The sequence below is a fragment of the Danio aesculapii genome, chromosome 7, assembly GCF_903798145.1.
Source record: "Danio aesculapii chromosome 7, fDanAes4.1, whole genome shotgun sequence".
Classification (NCBI taxonomy): domain Eukaryota; kingdom Metazoa; phylum Chordata; class Actinopteri; order Cypriniformes; family Danionidae; genus Danio; species Danio aesculapii.
Window position 1 is genome coordinate 66185107 of NC_079441.1, and position 25312 is coordinate 66210418.

The 25312-nt window shown below is 40.4% G+C and overlaps 1 protein-coding gene across 1 annotated transcript in view; it reads left to right on the forward strand.

Moving 5' to 3' along the window:
- cpne7 (copine VII) overlaps positions 1 to 25312 on the forward strand; it is a 123224-nt gene that overhangs the window by 20715 nt on the left and 77197 nt on the right. The gene's annotated exons all lie outside the window — the stretch shown is intronic.

A 25312-nucleotide genomic window follows, 5' to 3' on the forward strand; every position in this document is an offset into this window, starting at 1 on the left:
TTATTAGACACAGAATTATAAACAGGACAGGAGGCAAAACAACAATAACCGCAAACAAGACAAGTATCAAAACATGGTGGAACAAAAAGGGAAAACCACTTTGTAATGCTTCACAGGGAAAGACAAGACTCAGCAAAGAGTCTGTGTGAATGAGGTGACTTTATAGTCCTAGTAATCATAAGCTTCCAGCTGTTTGTGAGTAATCAGAAACTGGTTCCTCCATTTGAATTATAGTTTGAGCATTTGATTTGTCATTTTATTAATACAGGATTTTACTCAGTTGTTCATAAAAATTAAATATCAAATACATTTGATTTCCCATTTGAGAATGCATTTTGATTTATTATTTGATTGTTTTAATATTATATTTATCATTCAGGTAGTTGTTTTGAAAGTTCGATTTATTATTTGATCTTTTTAGGCATTTGAATTTTCATTTTGTTTTTGTTAGGAAAAAACTTCCATATATATACATAACAGTTAAATACAAATTAACAGTCCACATGTGCTAAACGTTTTTTCCTGTAGAGCGAACTAGGTAATTGTTAGATGAAAATGAATAACAATTTCAAAGTACGTTAGCATTATATTAACTCTGCTCCCTTCGCGTCCCAAGTCCGCCAATATAAGCAGTAGCTACTGAGCAAACTGGTAACAGCTTAAAAGCCGTCCATATGCTGGTAATTGGTCAGCTGGTATAGCGCAAAATAGGAACAAAAGCCGACAGTGGCATCATACCACCCTGTAGCATTCGTTTTAAAGACAAATTGCAGCCAGACGTATCTCTGGTTACATAATTCATGCTCTCTAGAAAGTTAGACAGTGGTACGTATCTACAATGAGCCTTTGTTTATATTTCCAATGAGCATGTGTTACAGCATGACTATATTAATACCATTAATAATACCATTGCATAATACCATTCCATGACCACAAAACACTTACAGTAGTGCATTTGTAATTTATACATTTTGACATTTGCATCCTGTTGCATCTATGGTTATTCCAGTTTAGTTTACTTACTCTGTAGCATACTTGATACAGCGATGAATTTGCGATATTGAGCTATTGGGATGAGTCCTGTAAAACATTCTTGTTATTACTAACCCATTAACTATGACTCTTGCCTCAATAAACTTCTAATTAGCTGATAATTAGTTGTTATTAATGTAATAGCTAGGTTTAGGCATTAGGTACGATTAGGGATGTAGATTAAAATCATGTATGTACTTTTTAAGTACTAATAAACAGCCAGTATCTTAATAATATGCAGGTAATAAGTCACTGGTTAATAATGAAAATTCTTGTAACCATACTTTTATTACTACTCATTTTTTCAAAGTCTTATAAAATGTACAAGCACATGTACACTCACTGGCCTCTTTATTAGGTACACCTTACTAGTAACGAGTTGGACACAGTTGCTGCACATCCATGATGTGAATCTCTTGTTCCACCACATCCCAAAGGTGCTCTATTGGATTGAGATCTGGTGACTGTGGTGACCATTTGAGTACAGTGAACTCATTGTCATGTTCAAAAAACCAGTCTGAGATGATTCGCTCTTTATGACATGGCACGTTATCTTGCTGGAAGTAGCCATCATAAGATGGATATACTGTGGTCATAAAAGTATGGACATGGTCAGCAACAATACTCAGGTAGGCTGTGGCGTTGACACGATGCTTAATTGGTACTAATGTGCCCAAAGTGTGCCAAGAAAATATCCCCCACACCATTACACCACCACCACCAGCCTGATATCTTGTATCATGGATCCATGCTTTCATGTTGTTGAGCCCAAATTCTGACCCCACCATCCGAATTTCGCAGCAGAAGACTCATCCGACCAGGCAACGTTTTTCCAGTCTTCAAAATTTTCAATTTTGGTGAGCCTTAGCGAATTGTAGCCTTAGTTTCCTTTTCTTAGCTTACAGAAGTGGCACCCAGTGTGGTCTTCTGCTGCTGTAGCCCATCTGCCTCAAGGTTGGACGTGATGTGCGTTCAGAGATGCTCTTCTGACCTTTCTTCCCCATTCTGATGCTCGGTTTGAACTGCAGCAGATCTTCTTGTCCATGGCTGTTTCTAAATTCCAAAAACGCAGACTGAAGACTGGTCTTGCCAGGTGTCCTCAGAAGAATGAACTCGGGAGACCACGAGAACAGAGAACGCGTCCTTTGAGAAATGAGATGCTGCGTTCTTCCTGATGGTCACATGACCTGCACGCATTTTTAATGGAAAATTATTTAAACATTACAGCATTCATACAATGATTTATTGTTTTCCCCTTTTTCAAAAATATACTCTGCTAATAACATTATAAATATACGTTGCACAAAAATAAATAAAACAGAGTTTACTACAAATTTCAGCAAATTAACACCCTAAATGTGTTTATTCCTTCATTAAGATGTTCATGGGAATGTTTACTTTTACCGTTTCATTTAGGGAAACTCCTGAGACAAATAAGTTTTATCTCTGAACTTTGATAATAAACCTATGTAAAATGCTGCGCTTCCCACCTCCAGTCGCAATGACATCTGGGACGTCTAGAACTTGTTTGGTGCTCAAGTCTGCATCCATGCGTCAGCAATATCAAGAACACATCCGGGAAGTTGCCATGTGATTGGCTGCCATGCGATTGGCTGATTAGAAATTTGCATTAACGAGCAGTTGGACAGGTGTACCTAATAAAGTGGCCAGTGAGTTTATAATATTTGTCAAAACATATGCCACAGACACATTCTTTCCCCTATCTTTCTAGCTCGGAATGCATCCATTGTAACTATATAAGTAATTCTGATAATGTAGTTTTTTTTGTACTGAGTGCTGCTCTCATGTTCTTGAGCCATTAGGTGTTTCACTATCTGCTCATGCAGCACCTATCAATGGAGAAGTGTCATTGTCATGCAGATCAAGAGCTAAAATTGAGTGGGAGCTAAGCCTACTTGTATCTCTCTCTTTCTTTCTCTCTCTCTCTCTCTCTCTCTCTCTCTCTCTCTCTCTCTCTCTCTCTCTCTCTCTCTCTCTCTCTCTCTCTCTCGCAGCTCCCTAGTATGTGTAAATTTAGTCTAATATTCTGTTGCACTCAGGAACCTGTGGTGTAATCTCTCTACAACACTCTTAGGCTACATGCATCACTTCCTCTTACACTACTCAAACATCTGAAAGCAGCCACCACGAGGGGGTGAAGAGACAAACACCGGCTCATTTAACAGCCCCTTTATAGCTCTGTATGACTCAGTATGATGTTCTTCATTTTGACGATAAGATAGCCTTAAAGTGCCCCTATTATGGTTATATCCCTTCATGTAGTGCATTTGTGAATGTAAAATAGCACAACAAATGGAGTCTCCCAAAAGAAGAACTGCCTGAAACTAATTGTTGGTAATTGGAACCAGTTTACATAGACAGATTTTGCAATACATTTGCATGATGCGAGCCTATAGCCTTCATTGGCTGCCTGTGAACAATGAGTGCTGTGACCTGCAAACGCTGTAGTTGAAGGGTTCTCAATGTCTACATTAAAAGGTCCAAATCTGAATTTGTAATTGGGTCAAAGGTCAGGAACAATTGATTTTACATAAATTGTTTTTATTAAACATCCATAACATGCATCACAAGTCAACACTATTTATTTTTCTTTAAATAAAGTGGAATTTTCATTCAAAACGCATTAAATACAATGTAAATGTGGCAAAAACACTAATATAAGTACATTTTTGTACAAAACACAACGAAAAGTTAGGCCAATAGTATCTGGATGCAGCCATGATGATGCAAGCTGAGATTTGCAGAGATGCAATGTCAGACCCAATGCACTCAATTGGGCTTGTGACGTCACTGTGAGGGGTAGGGTTAGGTGTGGGCATTAAACAGCATTGCATACTGCACCAGGTCTGCATCCAGACCTCTCTCCAAAAAAGTGACACAAAAAGTATGTAATGAAAACTTTTGGCAGGGCTCGAAATTAACCTTTTTGCTTGGTAGCACTGGTGCTCCTAACTTTTGAAAATCTAGGCGCACCAGCCAAAACTTAGTCGCACCCACCAATTATGAGCACCGGTACTACAAGTTTTATAAACAGATTTATTGCATTTGAAATCAACACTTATCAAAACTAACAAGCAAAAAATATATATACGCCTGAGTGAGGAAAATATGTCTCAACCAAGCGGCAACCTCCCGCTCTCCCTCGGGAAGCCAATACGGAAGTAACTGAAACTGCAATTCATCAAAATTCCACTAGTCCTGGCTCCATAATAGAGCAAATTGAGCCCACTGTTAGAATGGCCAACTTTACAGCAGAAAAAAAAAGGTGTTTACAGCCTGGTACAAAGAATGATTTTGGTTCATATAGCTATTATTACCCTCCATGACAACTGTGAGGGGGGTGAATTTTTAACTCATCCATTTCCTTTATATTATGTTATATTAAGTTTGCATAATTAAGGGCGTGGCCACTTGAGTGACAGCTAGGTCTCGCTGGTCGCCGTCACTTCACCTCAGCTGAATCCGGCAGATTAGCCGCTGATCTCGGCATATTCATCGTATTTTTGTTTTGTTTTATGTGGCTTTACACAGTCAGCTGCCTTTTGGACTTATTTCTTACAATTATCAGATGATATGGGATGCTGTGTGCATTTAATTGTGTTCACAAACCATTCACGTGGCCTCCGTTTCCCATGTGAGTAAAGTTATATACTTATACACCATCTCTATAAATGTATTTGTTTTATTTAAGATCATTTATCATTAATATTTTTCTTTAGACCCGTAAAGCACTTCAGAATGTGACAGATTGATTAGCTGTAGGCTCTAGAACAGTCATCTGAAGCGTTATCACACAGTGTTATACTGGATTTCATCAATAGTCTTGCATTTACTAACACACACTATATCTGAAGTGTTTGGAAGTATTTCGCGTTTTCCTCCTGTAGAAAAACATCATAAGAACAATGCTTAGTGGCTCACTGTATTACTACAGTGTTTTTGAAAGTCTAAACACTTTATTGATATAGTGTACAGCCAAGCACATGTGGTCAGAACACAAACGAGTCGCAGGTAATAAAGTATCAAGCATTTCTCCCAAAGTAAAGTCTGTCTGCCAGGTCTAAGCAAAGTGCCAGCAGGTGTCTGTAGCTCCGCTCACTCTCCGCCTCTTTGCCCTTGTTTGGTATCCCGCCGTGGGTGTGATGACGCGCGAACAAAATGGCGACGGTTGGCCGCGCCTACTTGTAGCTTCTTTTGCAGTGTTCAGAAACCTATGGGTGACATCACGGATACTATGTCCATATATTTTACAGTCTATGGTCTCAACGAAATCCCGTTATCATAATAAAATACATTTTCATAACATAATTAAGTGACCAAAAGATACACAGATCTCTCACTGGCCCTGCATGCACTTCTTGACATAAATTAATCTGTTAACAATAACTGAGCTGTGTTCTCATAGGTGGTGTCTGATATTGCACAGATGTTTATACCTTATACCTTTATACCCATACCATATACCTTATTATTTGCATACGTCATTTTAATAGCAATATCGGTCTTTTCATGAGCTGCAATATTAGTGTAATCTTAATCAGTGCAAGCCCTTTTGCGATGATGTACGTGGTGTTAAATTTTACATATAGCTGCACGGCTGACAGCATCTGGCGAATAAATGAAGGATTAAACAGAACCTCTCATGTTTAAAATGTGTTGATGTGGCAAACAGTTACCTGAAAATTCCATCCCACAGACTTTACAGTGAATGCTTACTTGAAGCCAATGGAAGTGTTTGATCCACCCTTTGAAAAATGCAGTTGGTGGATTAACATTCACCACATGATCAGTAATCAGATGTGCCATTATTTGTAGCTTTAGGTGTTTCTAAAACAAAATCTGTCAGTGTTGTTTTCATTCTCTCATCTTCAGCGCTTTACTTTTCCGCGGTTGTAGCTCTCCCTGTCATCTGAAGGCGGAAAGCGTTGAATGAGTGATTGACAGCTGATTTTAACCAATCCATTCGTGTTCAGTTCTACTGGGCCAACAAGAAGAGCGTGACGGCGGGGCAAGCATTGCGGGCTTTGTTTACTGCAGCGATTTGGCATGACAACAGTTTTAAACCATTCCTGAGCGCTGCGTTTCAAGTGCAAAGATGCATTCTGCTTGAATGTGTCCTGAATCTGCCCATGCGGTGAACATTTTGCAATTAAAACCGGTCGCACGCAACAATTTTATGCACTCGCACAAATGCTCCCAAATATATTTTGAGGTCGCATAGATAAAATTTTGGGCGCATATGTGACCAAAACAGTCACAATTTCGAGCCCTGTTAGATGTTGTAGTTTTGCACTCCTTATGTCTGCATCTTGTGGATACTGCCTTTCAAAATGTCTGTGTTTTATTTCATAGTTGTCTTTCATGTTTCCACTTTTATAAACTCCAATTGTCTCATTACAAATCAAGCAGAATGGCTTTGTGTTGGCTTGTGGCAAAATAAACACATACTTATCTGTCCATTCAACTTTAAACTGTCTATTATCTTCATCAAGTTTTCTTTTCAGTGAGAAAAACATCTTCATCCATTCAAATGATCGCTTTGCTGCGGTGGCGGTGCATTAAAGCCTCATGCAGCAAAACTTTGAATAATTTGCCTTCAATTTTATTGCGGCCCGTATTTTAAAAAAAGGAAAATGTAAACAACTAAACTTAATTTACAAGGTTTATGCATTTATCAGTGAAGGAAATACTCAGTTTGAATCCTTTACACATGGTCTTGCGATAAGAATTGGAGTCGGGTACAGATTGAATACCCTCGCGGTTCGGATCCGGACCGGAGTCTGGACTTTGAGAAGCCCTGCTATAGTTGTTTCTGAGGCCTGGAAGAGATTGGTTTTAATGGTTGATGTTATATATATATTGTTAACACTGTTATTAACTACATCTCCCAGAATGCACAGAGTTGTGTATGTTGTGTTCTGGTCCCTGTTGATCAGTTTCAAAGTCTCCAAGTCTAATCAATCAGAATAATTCAGACTCTCTCAAAGGAGGGGTTTAGATGGAGAGGAGTTTTCACCCAAATCTTTGAACCAATCATTTTGGAAATTGTGTCAGGCTGTACATGTCTTGACTGTACATGGTATGTTTTATGGAAGCATAGATAAATATTAGATAGATATTAAATCTTTGCTTAATAGAAGTGTAAATATCTAAAAACATTTTTGTAATCTGTGTAAATTTAGAATTAATTTTAACATTTATAATCCTTGTTGTAGGGTGACACGGTGGCATGAACTGAAAGCTGCAAAAAAAAATGTCATATTGTGACACAGTTCCTAGAAAAATTGAATGTCATGGGAAAACAGTGGGCATGGCTTGTTTTTTCTACTGCTAGCTGGTTGGATGTAGTAAATAGGGGTGTGAACCTGCACTGGTTTCACGGTTCGGTTACGATTATCATGCCATCGATTCGGTTCAATTCGATATCTCGGTGCATCACGGTGCATTGACGATGCTTTCCATACACAATTTGATATTTTACTTCACAGCACAAGAATTCTTGTATTAAAATGTATAATTTATAAATATATTTACATATTATTTGTAATACAATTTTGTCCTTTAATACCGTCAGATATGCAGTTGAAGTCAGATTTATTAGCCTCCCTGAATTATTAGCCCACTTGTTTATTTTTTCCCATAATTTCTGTTTAATGAAGAGATTTTTTCAACACATTTCTAAACATAATAGTTTTAATAACTCATTTCTAATAACTGATTTATTTTATCTTTGCCATGATGACAGTAAATAATATTTTACTAAATATTTTTCAAGACACTTCTGTACAGCTTAAGGTGGCATTTAAAGGCTTAACTAGGTTAATTAGGTTAACTAGGCGGGTTAGGGTAATTAGGCAAGTTATTGTATAATGATGGTTTGTTCTGTAGACAGTCGAAAAAAATCAACCCAGGCTCATTCTGAGAACGTAGTCCCGGGGACGTTTCTGGAGACCGTGAAATACGTCCCGGGAGGTACGTATTTTTGCAGTTTTTGTTTTTGCGAATCCACGAGAGGCCGCTGTGCGCGCTTTCTCCCGCGCCGTCCTCGCGTAAACCCGTTAGAGGACGCTGTCGAACGACCTTCCGCCTGTCTGCCTGGATGACAGAATGATTGACCGTGCGACCGGCCAATCGGCTGACCCACCCTCCTCCGTCCCTAAACCCAACAAACAACGATTCACAAAAGCCGTCCAGAAAAAGAAAAGCCCTCGTCTGATTTTTACCACGTTTTCGGATTTTGACCACATTCTCACCCTGTGACGAACTGGTTCGCTTTAGTTTTTGGATTTTGTTTTCTTACCTGATTTCTGGAACCGCTCTTCCGGGGACTCGAACCCGGTGTTCGTCGTGGTCAGCCCCTTTCTGTGCCTCAAGTCCACCAAAGTACACGAAGAGCTAACCGGACAAACTGGTTGCAGCGGGAAAGCCCTCCACACGGAGGCGAGCGGCAGGCCGGCTAGCGCCGAAAGGAACGGCGTCACACCGCCCCGCAGCGTTCGCTTAAAAAAATGAAATGCCGCCGGACGTACCCCCGGCTACGTATTTCGCGGTCTCCAGAAACGTCCACGAGACTACGTTCTCAGAATGAGCCTGGGTTGAAAAAAATATAGCTTAAAGGGGCTAATAATATTGACCCTAAAATAGCTTTTAAAAAATTTAAAACTGCTTTTATTCTTGCCGAAATAAAACAAATAAGACTTTCTCTAGAAGAAAAAATATTATTAGACATACTGTGAAAATTTCCTTGCTCTGTTAAACATCATTTGAGAAAAATTTAAAAAAGAATAAAAATTCAAAGGGGGCTAATAATTCTGAGTTCAACTGTATGTACAGTACCTTTAATTTTACCTGCTGAATGAAAACACTCTTTTTGAATGTTCCAAACAAAACTAAAGTGCATGCACAGAACAACATGAGAATTTAAAGTAAATAAACAAACGTAAACATTATCCCACTTCCTTTTTAAGCATTGTTCAGTGAGTTCTTAAACGTCTATGATTGGTCACGCACTCAGCAGAAAAGCTCGCGATTGGCTCTAACGGTCAGCGTGGCTCTGGTGCTGTTCAGTACATCAGTGACACAGACACTGATGTTAAACGGCCGTGGCGATCAGCTGATCCATTGTAGACGGCGACGCGGAAAACTCACTCTGCAGACACGCTCGTGTCTGGATCCACAAGTAACGTTATTGTTGTAACAGCCAAGAGAAGAGATAAAACGTTACCTCACAAACACACTAGCGAGTCAAAAAGGGAGAGTGAGAGAGAGCTGGGTTCTGATGTACTTCCCTGTCAGTGAAAGACTGTCCAGCAAACTCACAAGCAGTGCATTGTGCACAGCTATCTGCTTTTTAATTAGTTGGAGTGTTTTAATTACTCACGCTCACCTCCCTCGCCATAGTAAGCTACCGCCATGTAACGCATATGTGATAAATGACGTCCGTACATAATAAACGGTTATGATTATTACTGAACTGAATTGTTCACATCTGCTTCGCGATGCATCGAGGACACAATTACTTTTGACACCCCTTAAGGTAGGGGTTGCATTCAAAAATATCTGAAAAAGGGTCTTGGGAGAGTTATTACAACCTAACAGACTCCTCCTCCTCACCATTTCTGTTTGTTGTCAAAACTGACAGTTGAAGGGGCGTGGTTAAATATGTTAGCCACGCCCAATACCTCAGACAGACGTAATCTGTCAATTTAACTCAAAACAAACAGGAAGTGCATTTTCAGATCTCAATTAAAGATTACAACGCCAAACTATTTTTTTTATCTTAATGACATGCACAGAAGAATTGTTCACCACAAAACTACCAAAGTGAGCTAATGTGAGAAATTATGACAAGCTTTTACATATTGATGTACATTAAGTCAACTAAAAATGTTATTTGAGACATTGGCTAGACTGTAAAGTTTAGTAAAGCAGCGTTCTATGTTGATAACTCTGAAATGAGAAATCTAGATTGTGCACAGCCTGTTGCCTCACCTGATAACTTGAGTAAACAAGTTCATTTGGAAGAGTGACAATATAAGAATTTCATGTCACAGGTACACGATCCACTTTTAGCAGTGTGCATAAGTTGACCTATAGCCAAATGCTGAAAATAGAGTTTTCAAACTAGACCGCAGTATTGTGAACGTGTCTGATTTCTGTATGTTGGCCTTTCCGTAACTGGGGAGTTCTGTAACAAAATGGTTTTCCAGCAGCAAATGTTCTTGGAATTGATAAGAGGTCTGCTTGCCTGTGATTGGAGGGGCCACGGGAGGCAGTCGGGTGTTTGGAGTGATAGCAGAGACTCTACGAACTAGCTCTATATAGTCTATATAGGGAATCAGAAACCACTCGGCCAGCACAGTATTATAGTTATCTAGAGACGTAATAGTTTCTCAATGTCATGCTCTACATCCAAAACGCTCCCCAAAAAGTAATAATATTCTTGTAGAACTGCAAATTATGTGACCTCACAAGAAGTCTAAAATATCCAGTGTTAAAAAATATCAAAATCTTTTCTACATTAATCTACAGACACTGCAAAAACGAGTTTTTGTCTTTACTGCAATAAATGCTGGGTTGCTTCATGTTGTGCCAATACTAATCAATTAAGTTAACTTAATCGTTTCAACAAATTTAAGGGGATTGGACATAAAACAATTAAGTTGTCCCCGAAAAACTTAATTGTGTTGTTTCAGCTCATATTAAATAAGTAGTTTGAACAAGCAGTCTTTTTTGAGTGTTGTTTCTAGTCCAAATATCAAAATATTCTTAAATCAAAAAACATTTTCTAGACAAGTAAAATATAATATACATATATACATGCATGTATAATATACAGTTGAAGTCAGGATTATTAGCCCCCATTTGAATTTGTTTTTCTTTTTTAAATATTTCCCAAATTATGTTTAACAGAGCGAGGAAATTTTCACAGTATGTCTGATAATATTTTTTCTTCTGGAGAAGTTATTTTTTGTTTTATTTCAGCTGGAATAAAAGCAGTTTTTAATTTTTTATGAACCATTTTAAGGTCAAAATTATTAGCCCCTTTAAGCTAATTTTTTTTCCCGATAGTCTACGGAACAAACTATCGTTATACAATAACTTGCCTAATTACCCTGACCTGCCTAGTTAACCTAATTAACCTAGTTAAGCCTTTAAATGTCCCTTTAAGCTGTATAAAAGTGTCTTGATAAATATCTAGTCAAATATTATTTACTGTCATCATGGCAAAGATAAAATAAATCAGTTGAAAAAAATCTTCTCTCCGTTAAACAGAAATTGGGGGGAAATTTTAAATTGAGGACTGTACATACATGTATAATATATTTATATACATATTTAAAAAATAAAAGTGAAAATTTATGTGTTTTTCAGATTATTTTGCTTGTTCTATGGAAAAACATGTTTAATCTTAATGTATGATTTCTGAAAACACACTGTAAAAAGCAATTAGTTGTCTTTATTTTAAAAAACGTCAAGCGAACTAAGTTGCAACAGAAATACCTGTATGAAAAATCTTCCTGGAAGAGTTAAGTGTTATGAAGCGGACAGGAGACAGAGGTAAGGAAACGTTAGGGTGTTTATTAAATGACAACAAGGAGCACATGAAGGATAGCCAGGAGGATCAGGAATGATGTTGGGGTCTTTTCCTCCGTGGCTGGGTAACAGGAATACACGAGGATGGACAGCACACACCAGATACAGCTGACAGAGGATGACACAGACTTGGAAGGACTGGAAGACAGGACGATTCGGGTGGACCAGGAAGACTAGGAGGAATACAAAGAGAACAGGTAAGTAAAGCGTTTGTTTTAGCTGAGGATGACTACGCTGAGTGGTCGCTCAGTTGTCCGCTTTCGTCGAGACGAGCCCGGACAATGAGCGACTGGAGTGCTGTGCTTTTATCTGGTGCTCGTGAATGTGATGCAGCTGTGTGCTCATTAGAAGTCAGGTGATGGTGATCTTCGTGAGTGGGGATCGTGAGAGCCTGACCAATCCGTGACAGTACCCCCCTCCCCAGGGCCCGCTCCTGAGGGCCGAAACCTCCGACGCCGTGGTGGTCTCCCTCTGCCTCTAGGCGCTGGGAACTCAGGGTGGCTCTCATGAAACTCCACCATGAGACTAGGATCGAGAATATCAGCTCTGGGAACCCATGTCCTTTCTTCGGGGCCGTACCCTTCCCAGTCCACCAGGTACTCCAACTGGCCACCACGACGTCGGGAACGCAAGATCTCCTTCACTGCGTAGACGGCTCCTTCTTCTAGGAGCAGTGGAGGAGGGGGTTCCTCTTCGTGGTCAGGCTCTGTGGAGGGAAGAACAGGATCGTGATAGGGTTTCAGGAGTGATACGTGGAATGTAGGGTGAATACGGTAGTGAGAGGGTAATTGTAGTTTGTAGGTGACGGGGTTAACCTGTTCCACGATGGTGAAGGGACCAACAAATCGGGGACTTAACTTGCGAGAGGGCAGTCGCATGCGTATGTCCCGGGTGGATAGCCACACCTTTTGTCCGGGTGTGTATCTGGGTTCTTCAGACCTTCTTCTATCGGCGGTTACCTTGCTTCGACGGACTGCCCTCTGCAGATGTTGATGAGCCTCGTCCCAGACTCTCTCGCTCTCCCGGAACCAGTGATCCACTGCGGGGACATCAGATGGTTCGCCATCCCAGGGAAAGAGCGGTGGTTGGAAGCCCAGGACGCACTGGAATGGCGTGAGTCCGGTGGAGGGTTGCCGCAGTGAATTTTGGGCATATTCTGCCCAGCCCAAATACTGGCTCCAGGAGCTCTGGTGACCACTGCAGAAGGTCCTCAGGAACCGTCCCACCTCCTGAATCTTCCTCTCTGTCTGCCCGTTGGTTTGGGGATGATATCCAGAAGAGAGGCTGACGGCCACACCTAGGAGCTTGAAGAAGGCTTTCCATAGACGTGAGATGAACTGTGGACCTCTGTCCGACACAATATCTTCTGGAATACCAAATGACCTGAAGACTTGATTAAAGATATTGTCGGCTGTTTCAAAGGCTGTGGGAAGACCTTTCAGAGGGATTAGTTTGACAAACTTTGAGAATCTATCTACGATGACTAGAATACAGGTATTACCTTCTGACGAGGGGAGGTCAGTGATAAAGTCCACTCCTAGGTGTGACCAGGGACGGTTCGGAATCGGCAAGGGATGGAGCTTTCCAGCGGGTAGATGACGTGGGCTCTTGGATTGGGCACAGTCCTTACAGCCCTGAACATATTGCCTCACATCCCTTGCCATGTTTGGCCACCAGAATCGTTGGGATACTAGCGAGAGAGTATTGTTGATCCCTGGATGTCCAGTGCCTAGCGAGGTATGTAAGGAGTGGATCAGATCTACCCGGTGTTCAGGTGGTATGAACTGCCGATGAGGAGGGCATCCCGGCGGAGCAGGGGCTTCCGGAGTGGCAACGACTGGAGGAGCGTTCCAGGTGATCGGACAAATGGAGATGTGTTCGGGAAGAATCTTCGTCGGGAGTTCTTCATGATCGTGATGCTCGTGTAAACGAGAGAGAGCGTCTGCTCTTAGATTCTTGGGTCCTGGACGATAGGAAATGGAGAAATCAAAACGTGAGAAGAAAAGTGACCATCTGGCTTGACGTGGACATAGTCTCTTGGCCTCTTTGATATATTGGAGGTTTTTGTGATCTGTGATCACCTGGAACGGATGTTTGGCTCCCTCCAACCAGTGACGCCACTCCTCCAAGGCTAGCTTGATTGCTAGAAGCTCCCTGTCTCCTATGCTGTAATTCTGCTCCGCCGGGCTCAACTTCCGAGAGAAATAGGCACAGGGATGCAGTCGGGGCGGTGTATCATGATGTTGGGATAATACTGCCCCGACGCCGGTGGTGGATGCGTCCACTTCCACCACGAAAGGAAGATTTGGGTCAGGATGAGTCAGGAGTGGGGCCCTTGTGAACTCCTTCTTAAGAAGGCGGAAGGCTGCGGCTGCTTCTTTGGTCCACTCCAGTCCTTTGGGTTTACCCTTGAGGAGATTAGTGAGAGGTGATGTAATCCTGCTGTAGTCCTTGATAAACCGTCTATAAAAGTTAGCAAACCCAAGAAACCTCTGGAGCTCCTTAATGGAAGTGGGTTCTGACCAGGATAGAACAGCCTCAATTTTCTTCCCATCCATACGTATACCGGTTTGGTCAATGATGTATCCCAAGAAATGAATCGACTTCTGGTGGAATGAGCATTTCTCCGCTTTGAGGTAGAGGTGATGTTCTCTCAATGTGTGTAGGACCTCCGCAACGTGTTGGCGATGTTCGGCCTCACTCCGGGAGTAAATGAGGATGTCATCTATGTACACTATTACAAAGTGGTGAAGAAACTCCCGGAGGACTTCATGAATGAAGTTTTGGAATACGGAGGGGGCGTTGACCAGACCGTAAGGCATGACCTCATATTCATAGTGGCCAGTAGGGGTCACGAATGCTGTCTTCCATTGGTCCCCCTCACGTATTCTTATCAGATTATACGCGCTGCGGAGGTCCAATTTAGTGAAGACTTTAGCTTCTCGGAGCTGTTCCAAAGCGGCTGGTACCAGAGGAAGGGGATATCGGTATTTTACTGTACCGTTATTTAGGACCCTGTAGTCGATGCATGGACGCAGCCCTCCGTCCTTCTTGGCCACAAAGAAGAAGCTTGAGGCGGCTGGTGATTTTGAGTGACGTATGTACCCCTGACTCAGAGCCTCCCTTATGTAATCTTCCATTGCCTGATTCTCTGGAAGCGAGAGCGGGTAGATCCTACCTCTTGGCAACTGGGCATCTGGAACTAGGTCGATCGCGCAGTCCCATGGCCGATGCGGCGGTAGCTGGGAAGCTCTCTTGGGGCAGAAGACATCATGAAAGGAGCTGTACTCCTTAGGAATGTGGATAGACTGCTTCTCAGGAGGACTCTCGACCGATGTTGTAAACAAAGAAATGGGGTTCCGACCTTGAAGAGGGAGATTTGGAAAACAGGTAGGTGTACATCCAGATCCCCATTTCTTTATCTCTCCTGTGCCCCAAGAGATGATGGGATCGTGCTTCACCAGCCACGGGCCGCCCTAGAATGATGTCCATATTTGCACCCTCCAGAACCAGAAATTGAATCCTCTCTTGATGTAACAACCCCACTTGAAGAAGGATGTCTTCGCATTGTCGATGGATACGGGTCGAAGATCGAGTGCACTGGGTTATCGGTTGTATCTGGTATATATGCGAGGACGCCTCAGTACGTAGGTGGAGTTGACGACAGAGGGATTGGGAGATGAAGTTCCCTGCTGACCCGGAGTCGATGAGGGCTGTGACAAGGAGAGAAATAGAGGCAGTAGTTATTTGTACGGTGGTAGTAAGTGGTTTACATTGTTCAATATTCGTACTGAATACACTCACTGAAGTCCGAATGGGACGAAGGGGACACTCCATACGGGTGTGTCCACTGACACCGCAGTATAGACACAGACCCCGGGTCAGCCTCCTCTGTCGTTCCGCTGATGTCAGTCTTCCAGACTCTATTATCATGGGTTCTGGTTCTGGAGAGGCTGTTGACTCAGGCGATTGGAGGAGTGCAGACGAGGGGGTGATGGTGTCCTGTTGATAGGAACGGAGACGATCGGAACATCGGAGAGAATGTTGGATGAATCTCTCCAGACCCATAGTATCATCTAATGTGGCCAGCTGGATTCGGAGAGTGGGTTCCAAGCCGAGCCGGTACGTGGTCAACAACGATCTCTCATTCCATCCACTCGCAGCTGCTAGAGTGCGAAACCGGAGAGCATATTCCTGTGTAGATAGAGTACCTTGCTTTAGATGATACAGCTGCTCTCCAGCGGCTACTTCCCCATCAGAACGTCCAAACACCTCTTTGAAATACTCCGTGAAGGTAGTGATGGAATTCATGACCGGCCCGGCTTGGTTCCAGATCGTCTCAGCCCATTTAAGTGCAGGCCCAGAGAGTAGTGATACGATGTAGGCGATCTTTGACTTATCTGTGGGATATAGAGAAGGTTGCATTTCGAATATGAGGGAACATTGTAACAGAAAACCATTGCACTCCCCCGCTCCGCCTGAGTAGGGCGCTGGTCGGGCCATGGGACTGGAAGGAAGGGCCGAAGAAGAAACTGTGGAGGCGGAAGTGCTCGGTGCTGGTGGTGCGTTGGAAAGTGGAGCTGGTGGCTGTAGAATCCGCTTCAACTGGTCCACCAGCTCTTGAAAGTGATCGGGGGTGCTCATGTTGTCGTCGTTATAGGTCCGGGCTTCTGTTATGAAGCGGACAGGAGACAGAGGTAAGGAAACGTTAGGGTGTTTATTAAATGACAACAAGGAGCACATGAAGGATAGCCAGGAGGATCAGGAATGATGTTGGGGTCTTTTCCTCCGTGGCTGGGTAACAGGAATACACGAGGATGGACAGCACACACCAGATACAGCTGACAGAGGATGACACAGACTTGGAAGGACTGGAAGACAGGACGATTCGGGTGGACCAGGAAGACTAGGAGGAATACAAAGAGAACAGGTAAGTAAAGCGTTTGTTTTAGCTGAGGATGACTACGCTGAGTGGTCGCTCAGTTGTCCGCTTTCGTCGAGACGAGCCCGGACAATGAGCGACTGGAGTGCTGTGCTTTTATCTGGTGCTCGTGAATGTGATGCAGCTGTGTGCTCATTAGAAGTCAGGTGATGGTGATCTTCGTGAGTGGGGATCGTGAGAGCCTGACCAATCCGTGACATTAAGCAAGTTATATCATTCATTCATTCATTCATTTTCCTTCAGCTTAGTACCTTTATTCATTTGGGGTCACCACAGCGGAATGAACCGCCAACTTATCCAGCATATGTTTTACACAGCGGATGCCCTTCCAGTTGCAACCCAGTACTGGGAAACATCCAAACACGCTCATTCATACACATACACTACGGCCCATTTAGTTTATCCAATTCACCTATAGCGCATGTCTTTGGACTGTGGGGTAAACTGGAGCATCCATACCCAAAAAAAGACTTTAATAAGCATAATAAGACTTGTATGATACACTCAAAAAAATTATGTTTGTTGTTTGTTCAAACTACTTATTTATAATGATTACAGTTCTTGAGTATTTTTTGTGGGGACAGCTTCAATTCAATTCATCTTTTTTTATAGTGCTTTCGGATTGTGTCAAAGCAGCTGAATATCAGTGGTGGAAAGAGTATTGAAAAATCATACTTAAGTTAAAGTACTATTACTTGCCTAAAAATATAGTGCAAGTAGACTAAAAGTATCTGTTGTAAATATTACTCAAAGTATGAGTAAAAAGTAGATAGTAATGAGTAGATAGTAATGAGTAATGAGTATTACGCTGTGAAAAGCTGATGCATTTACATGTAATTTGTGGACGTGTGTAAACGTAACATTCTGTAGTGCATTTAGTTATTGCCCAGCAGGCACACAACATCATAAGAAGTTAATATTAGGTTAGATTTAGGTTGTGACATCAAGTGACCAAAATTCAATGTCTAGCCAGCGTCTGAGGACATTATTTTGATGTCCAATAACAACGTCAAGTGATGTTTATTGATATTTTGACATTCTGTGAGTGTTTTATAATTACATAAATGAGTATCTGTACACAAAACACACAAAATATGAACGTTCATTTATCTGTCTTCTGATTTTGGGCTGGATAATGACCTGAATTTGATGGTTTGGTTTGAGATTCACCTCATACCATCTCGTTTAGTTTGATTTACTACCATTTGTGCTATCTGAAAGTTCGCCTCCGTTCAAGGGCACATACATAGTAGATTGAAGGGCTGAATATTTTATATGAGAGGCTGATGGAGGAGGGTCATTCTTTGCCCGATATGTGCCATAAAGACCCATTAGTAGTTTGACACTGTTAATCTGACTCTCTGTGAGTATGACTGATAACGTCACATGCTGATTTTAAATTATTCCTTTTAGCCATTTGTGTGACAATAACAAATGACCTTTTTTCTGAAATATACGCACAGAATGTCAATTCCTCTAGCAGTGTTTGAACGTCACTTTTGTTAAAAAAACATATATTATGTTTATTGAATTTTCCCAATAATACACACATATCAATACATCTTCAAAACATACATAAAGAAAAGCATAAATTATATATATAAAACAGGACTACCTCAAATAAAACTGTAACATGTGAGTCAGGGACCCCAACATCATGGTTGGATTTTGTTTTAGAAATTAAAATCGGGTTTACGTCAGAACCCAACGTCAGGCCGATGTCAATCTCCAATGTCTAACCTAAAATCAAACTAAAATCAAGCAAATATCAACGTCTAATCATGTTACACCTTGACGTTGTGTGGATGTTACCACTATGACATCTATCAGACGTTGAATTTTTAACACAACCTAAAATCAACCAAATATCAACATAATTTGATGTCATTATTGAACATCAAAATAACGTTGTCCTTAGACGCTGGCTAGACGTTGAATTTTGGTCACCTGATGTCATGATCTAAATCTAACCTAATATTAATAACGTCTTATGATGTGGTGTGCCTGCTGGGTCCAAATGCAGTTTATTTACTCATGCAGGCAGTAGTCAAAACAGGAACAAACAGAATAATGAGGAAAATCCAAAATTGCCATTATGGTCACAGGCAAAGAGGTCAATTCAAGTAGCAAAACAACATAAAGGAGAAACACGGCAAGGGTCGGGAAAAAAGGCAAGGCTAGACAATAGAACGCTTTGTAATACTAGAGGAAAACAAGACTCAGCACTGTGTGTGTGCAAGTGTGGTGTATAAAAAAATCCAGGATATCAGTCCATGATGAGCTTCCAGCTGTGTATACGTAATCTGGGGTGATCTGGAACTGGTGTGTGAGTGAGGTGCCTGATGGGAAATGTAGTGCAGTTTGGTGGCACAATTGTAGTTCGAGTAATAGTGAGTGTTTCCAGTGATTTACAAGGGCTAGATCGCTGGTGATCGTGACAAAAACAGAACATTTCTTATGTTCCAGATAATGATAGTGTTGCAATATTCATTTCAATATGGCAGGGCAAGGTTAAGGTGTCCTTGTTTTACGTTCCATGTATTTACCATAGTAATTACAATGAATTATGCATAATTACATGCAACTAACGCTAGAACTAACCCTCATCCTGACCCTGACCATATAGTAAATACACGTAATTAACTAGTATTACTCAGTAGTCAAATGAATAATTACAATGTAATAAGGACACTTTAAAATAAAGAAACCCAAATGTATTTAGTAACATAATGGTTTAGTGTTATTAATGTTGAAAACAATTTTTATTTATTTATTTATTTAGAAACCAGGTTAATATTCTATTCAAGAGTTAAAAATAATACTTTAATTTTGCCAGGTTGCTTTATATTAATTAAAGTGAAAGCAAAAATATTTATTATCGTTAAAAAAATTCTGTTTATAATAATTGCTGAGGGCGACGCCGTGGTGCAGTAGGTAGTGCTGTCACCTCACAGCAAGAAGGTTGCCCTATTTATTTTTATTATTTCTCTAACCAGCGACCTTCTTGCTGTGAGGTGACAGTGCTAACCACCGATCCACCATGCCATCCATTATTATTATTTATTTATTTATTTTTGCATACAGTGCATCCGGAAAGTATTCATAACGCTTCACTTTTTCCACATTTTTTTAATGTTACAGCCTTATTCCAGAATGGATTAAATTTATTTATTTTCTCAAAATTCTACACACAATACCCCATAATGACAATGTGAAAAAAGATTTCTTGAAATTGTTGCAAATTTATTACAAATAAAAAACCTGAAAAATCACATGTACATAAGTATTCACAGCCTTTGATCAATACTTTGTTGATGCACCTTTGGCAGCAATTACAGCCTCAAGTCTTTTGAATATGATGCCACAAGCTTGGCACACCTGTCTTTGGGAATTTTTGCCCATTCCTCTTTGCAGTGTCTCTCTCACAGCCATTTTCAGATCTCTCCAGAGATGTTCAATAGGATTTAGGTCTAGGCTCTGGCTGGGCCACTCTAGGACACTCACCGAGTTGTTGTGAAGCCACTCCATTGATATTTTGGTGGTGTGCTTTGGGTCATTGCCTGCTGGAAGATGAACCGTCACCCCAGTCTGAGGTCAAGAGCACTCTGAAGCAGGTTTTCATTCAGGATGTCTCTGTACATTGCTGGATTCATCTTTCCCTTTATCCTGACTAGTCTTCCAGTTCCTGCTGTTGAATATCATCCCCACAGCATGATGCTGCCACCACCATGCTTCATTGTGGGGATGGTATTAGCCTGGTGATGAGCGGTGCCTGGTTTTCTCCAAACGTAACGCCTGGCATTCACTCCAAAGAGTTCAATTTTAGTCTCATCAGACCAGAGAATTTTGTTTCAGATACCTTTTGGCAAATTCCAGGTGGACTACTATGTGCCCTTTACTAAGAAGTGGCTTCCGTCTGGCCACTCTACCATACAGACCTAATTGGTGGATTGCTGCACAGATGGTTGTCCTTTTGTAAGGTTCTCTTCACTCCACAGAAGAACGCTGGAGCTCAGACAGAGTGACCATCACTCAACTTAGATGGCCAGCCAGATAGAGGAAGAGTCCTGGTGGTTTCAAACATCTTCCACTGATGGATGATGGAGGCCACTGTGCTCAGTGGAACTTTCAGAGCAGCAGAAACTTTTCTGTAACCTTCCCCAGCCTTGTGCCTTGAGACAATTCTGTCTCGGAAGTCTACAGACAATTTCTTTGTCTTCATGCTTGGTTTGTGCTTTGACATGCACTGTCAACCCTGGGATCTTATATAGACAGGTGTATGCCTTTTCAAATCATGTCCAATCAACTGAATTTACCACAAGTGAACTCCAATTAAGCTGCTGAAACATCTCAAGAATGATCAGTGGAAACAGAATGTACCTGAGCTCAATTTAGAGCTTCACAGCAAAGGCTGTGAATACTTCTGTACATGTGATTTTTCATGTATTTTATTTGTAATAACAATTTTTAAAAAAAATTTCACATTGCCATTATGAGGTATTGTGTGTAGAATTTTGAAGAAATAAATGAATTTAATCCATTTTGGAATAAGACTGTAACAAAAAAAGAGTTATTAGGAATGAGTTAACTACAGAAAACTATCAAAAAGGAAGCGAAAACATCAGCAGTTTAGATGCTCCATGGAATCAGTAAACCATTTATTCAGTCAAGCCCATTTACGCAAACCATCCAACAAATGAACCAGAAAACAGAGAGACAAAATAATTAGCATGTTACTGGAACAGACTTTACTGGAAAAGCTGCATTATTATTAATATAAATACATTTGAGCTATTGTCAAAAAGTTATTGAACAATCTCAAGGCAACATCTGACAAACTTTAAGCATCTTTTCTCTTTTGTGAACATCCGCTCTTTGTTCGATCATCCTTTGCTTTTATACACCGGAAAAGTAAAGCTTGAATGGTTTTCCTGTTCAAAACCTATTGTTGTTTTCAGATTGCATCTCTCGACGTAACGATTTCCCTAGTATCTCTGAAAATGATGCATTAACTCCTACAGCTAATTGGTTTTAATTCAGAAATGATTGTGTTTGCTCTGCTTGTTTTTGGCCGTACATCAGTGAACAACAGCAAAAGAAGGGGGAGGCGAGGAGAAAGACAGCTGATGAATGAGAAACGAGAACAGAAAATGTCGCAGCTGCATGTGTTGAAGATCAACAATCAGACTCATGAGGCCTTCACCCTCACTGTCATATTTTTATTGAAGTTCATCCAGGGGTTGGGAATGAACAATACAGGCTGTGATCTGACTGTTGATCTTGGCGATGCCAGATATTTCCAGCAAGATACTGTTAAATGTGCTGTTTGTCAGTTTTTGACTCTTGTAAATAATAAAAAATACCATAATATGTTTGCCGATATTTAAAAAACATGCAAAGTGAACATTCTTGTTTAGCTGAAAAACAATGTTGAAGTCAGATATTCTGCTTTGAAAATGTGCATTCTGTGTTGGAATCGTTGTCTTTGGTTTAGTCTCTATAACCAGCCCACTGCCAGTTTACTCTATTGAATTTCAGCAATTCCTTGGTGGAAAAAACAGCATATTTCATTTCGTCTGTCTCAATGTAGATTTTGTAAATATCAGCCTCTGAAATGAGAGCCAGATTCAGAGGTCAGGTGGTGAGGGTTTTTTAATTAGTAAATAATACAAATTTACAAAGGTAAACATTAGCTGAGCAGCTTAAAGTCAGGGCTGGATTAACATAAGGACTAGGTGGAGCTGAAGCTTCAGGGCTTGTGGAAGAAGGGGGTCCTTGATTGGCTGAAGAATTAATTTGCATCATGACGCGGGGAAACACTTCTTTGTGTTTGATAATGTGAAGAATGTGACCCCGGTGCTAAACTGGGACTGGGAGGGCTGTAGCCCAATCAGAATATTGAATAGCTCTGTTTGGGGTACCCTAAGGGTGATCAGTCCCAATTTTCCAAGGGCAGTCCCTTATTTTGGCACAACTGAGAGTACCATTCCAAGGTAGGCATGGGCCGGTATAAGATTCTGACGGTGTGATAACTTTGGATAAAAATGTCACGGTTTCACGTTAGCATGGTATTGTGCTTACGCCTCTAAAATATATTCTTGTTAAATGTCTGAGTAAAAAACAACAAAAAAGTTCCCCTTTGAAAACAATATATTTTATTTTTTGAAAGATTTATAATAATTTGGAACAGTAAACATGTCAGGCTAAATAATGAAAATGACCCACAGACTTCTACTGTCTTCATTAGTTTTAATAACACAGATTTCTTTTTTAAAACAAAATCTTTGGGTATCTTTTCTGCTGGAGATACTGTTTGCGGTTTGGAAAAACTATTTCCAAACCGCGGTATACCTAAAACGGTTATCGTCCCATGCCTAGTCAAAGGTGAGCTAACCAAGCTCGTCGTAGAACAAAAAATAAAATTCAAACAGTCTTCATCATTAACTTGTACATGTAGTAACAGAAGCTGGGATAGGTGGAATCATGCTGAATGGACTCATAACTGAAGCGCAGCCTCAGCCTCGCTACTGTTACAGCTGGACTCAAAAACCGGCGCACAATCCTTCCATCACACAATATAACCGAGACAGTGTGCGAACAAATCAAATAGTCTACGCAAGCAGTTATCAAATTTTCCATCGTTATCAAAATTTCCATCGGAGTATGTATCTCAAGTAAATACGCTTGGTTATGGTTTATAGTAGGTCTAACTGAATCTGTTAGAAAGCAACCTTTTCTTTAAATCAGTGTTTACTTTGCCCCTTTTATGAAAACAACAGTTATAATATGGAGCCATAAAATAGTAGCGCTGGGTTTCATCAGACAATATATCTGATGCAGAAATAAATGAATAAATAAAATAAAATAAGGATCCTAGCCTTCTGTAACTCAGAAGAGTACAGTTTTTGGCTATATCAGCATGGATTTTAAAGATCATTAGGGATTTAGGGTCAGCTAAAGATCTAAATACATTTTCAAGGTAAACCCCTATTTAAAGTATTTATTATAAAGCACTAATTTAGAAAGTATTGCAAATGTTTTTTGTTTTTGCTGATTTTGGCAGCCTGTTTGAACTTTAAACTTCATATTATGTCATTACTTAATTTTGTATACTTGCAGGCCTATTATCATAAAATAGTAAAAAATATATATAATAATCACATATAAATCAAATGGTGGAAAATTAGATAATAATATTAATTAGTAAATATATAGAATATATAGCCCCAGGGCCCAATGTGTTCTTAATCTGGCCCTGCTTACAGTGTAAAGGACCATTCTGGCACGATAATTATATATACAGTTGAAATCAGAATTATTAGCCCCCCTGAATTATTAGCCTTCCTATTCATTTTTCCCCCCAATTTCTGTTTAACAGAGAGATTTTTTTCCACTACATTTCTAAACATAATCGTTTTAATAACTCATCTAATAACTGATTTATTTTATCTTTGCCATAATGACAGTAAATAATATTTTACTATATATTTTTCAAGACACTTCTATACAGCTTAAAGTAACATTTAAAGGTTTAACTAGGTTAATTAGATTAACTAGGCAGGGTAGGGTAATTAGGCAAGTTATTGTATAACGATGGTTTGTTCTGTAGACTATCGAAACAAATATATAGCTTAAAGGGGCTAATCCTTTTGACCTTAAAGGGCACCTATGGTAAAAAATTAACTTTTCTGTTTGGACAGACATATGTGCATGTATGGTGTATACACACCCAGTGCTTTTTTTCAATTTAACAACATAAAAAACGGTGGACCAATTGGAGCTGTTTTCAAATCGACCGCAACTTTACATAGGAGAGCGGTCCCCCCGCCCACCAATATTGATTGACAGGCGCGTCATCATATCCTCAGTTTGTTGATTCACGTCCGCCATTTTCAGCGTGAGTCGAAGCGATATCACTAAAGGAACACCCTTGCTCTGTTTTAAGATGTAAGGCTCATTGGGCTCAACACAAGAGCAATATTCTCCACATTATCGCTCTAATCGGAATTATTGGTTGTATCTTTAGGTAGGTTTGCAAACATGTGTACTTCTCATTGAGTCTACCTTATACTTCAGCAGTTTGCATTTCTCGCGATCCCAGAAGCTCCTTGTGATCTTAACTAGCATGCGTTTTAGAATTCTAAACATCGGTTTCTATCAGGGTACACTCAAGTCGACGGCTGGGTGCCGCGGACTGCTGCAGAAACCTATGTTTAGAATTCAAAAATTCTTCGAGCGGCGCATCCGGTGCCTCAGTCAAAGTTAATTCAGTGTGCGTGGTTATTAGTTTCTGTGTACAAGCTCGGCACATGAAACTAGCACACAGTTGGCTGTAAAACTGTACAAAGACACAAATGATTTTGTACTCTTTGCTTGGTCTGTGTCAGAGTCGTACATATACATATATTTGCGTCCATATTTGCGTTAGTTCTTGTGAATCCAACTCATGACGTGTAATCTAATCAAACCACTCTTATCAAATCCATATTAATATCATATCTAATCAAACAGTGGAATAAAAACACAGATTAATTTCTTCACCATTTTTAAAGGAGGCAACACAGAGATACTGAAACTAGCACTGGATGCCTGAGGTACTTTATTTTTACACTTCAATTTCCCAGCCTGTCTTGAATAACTTCCATCTATGTTTAATCATTATTTTCTATGGTAAAACCAATTGTTTCCACGATAGTCATTGTCTTTAAATAATATATTTTT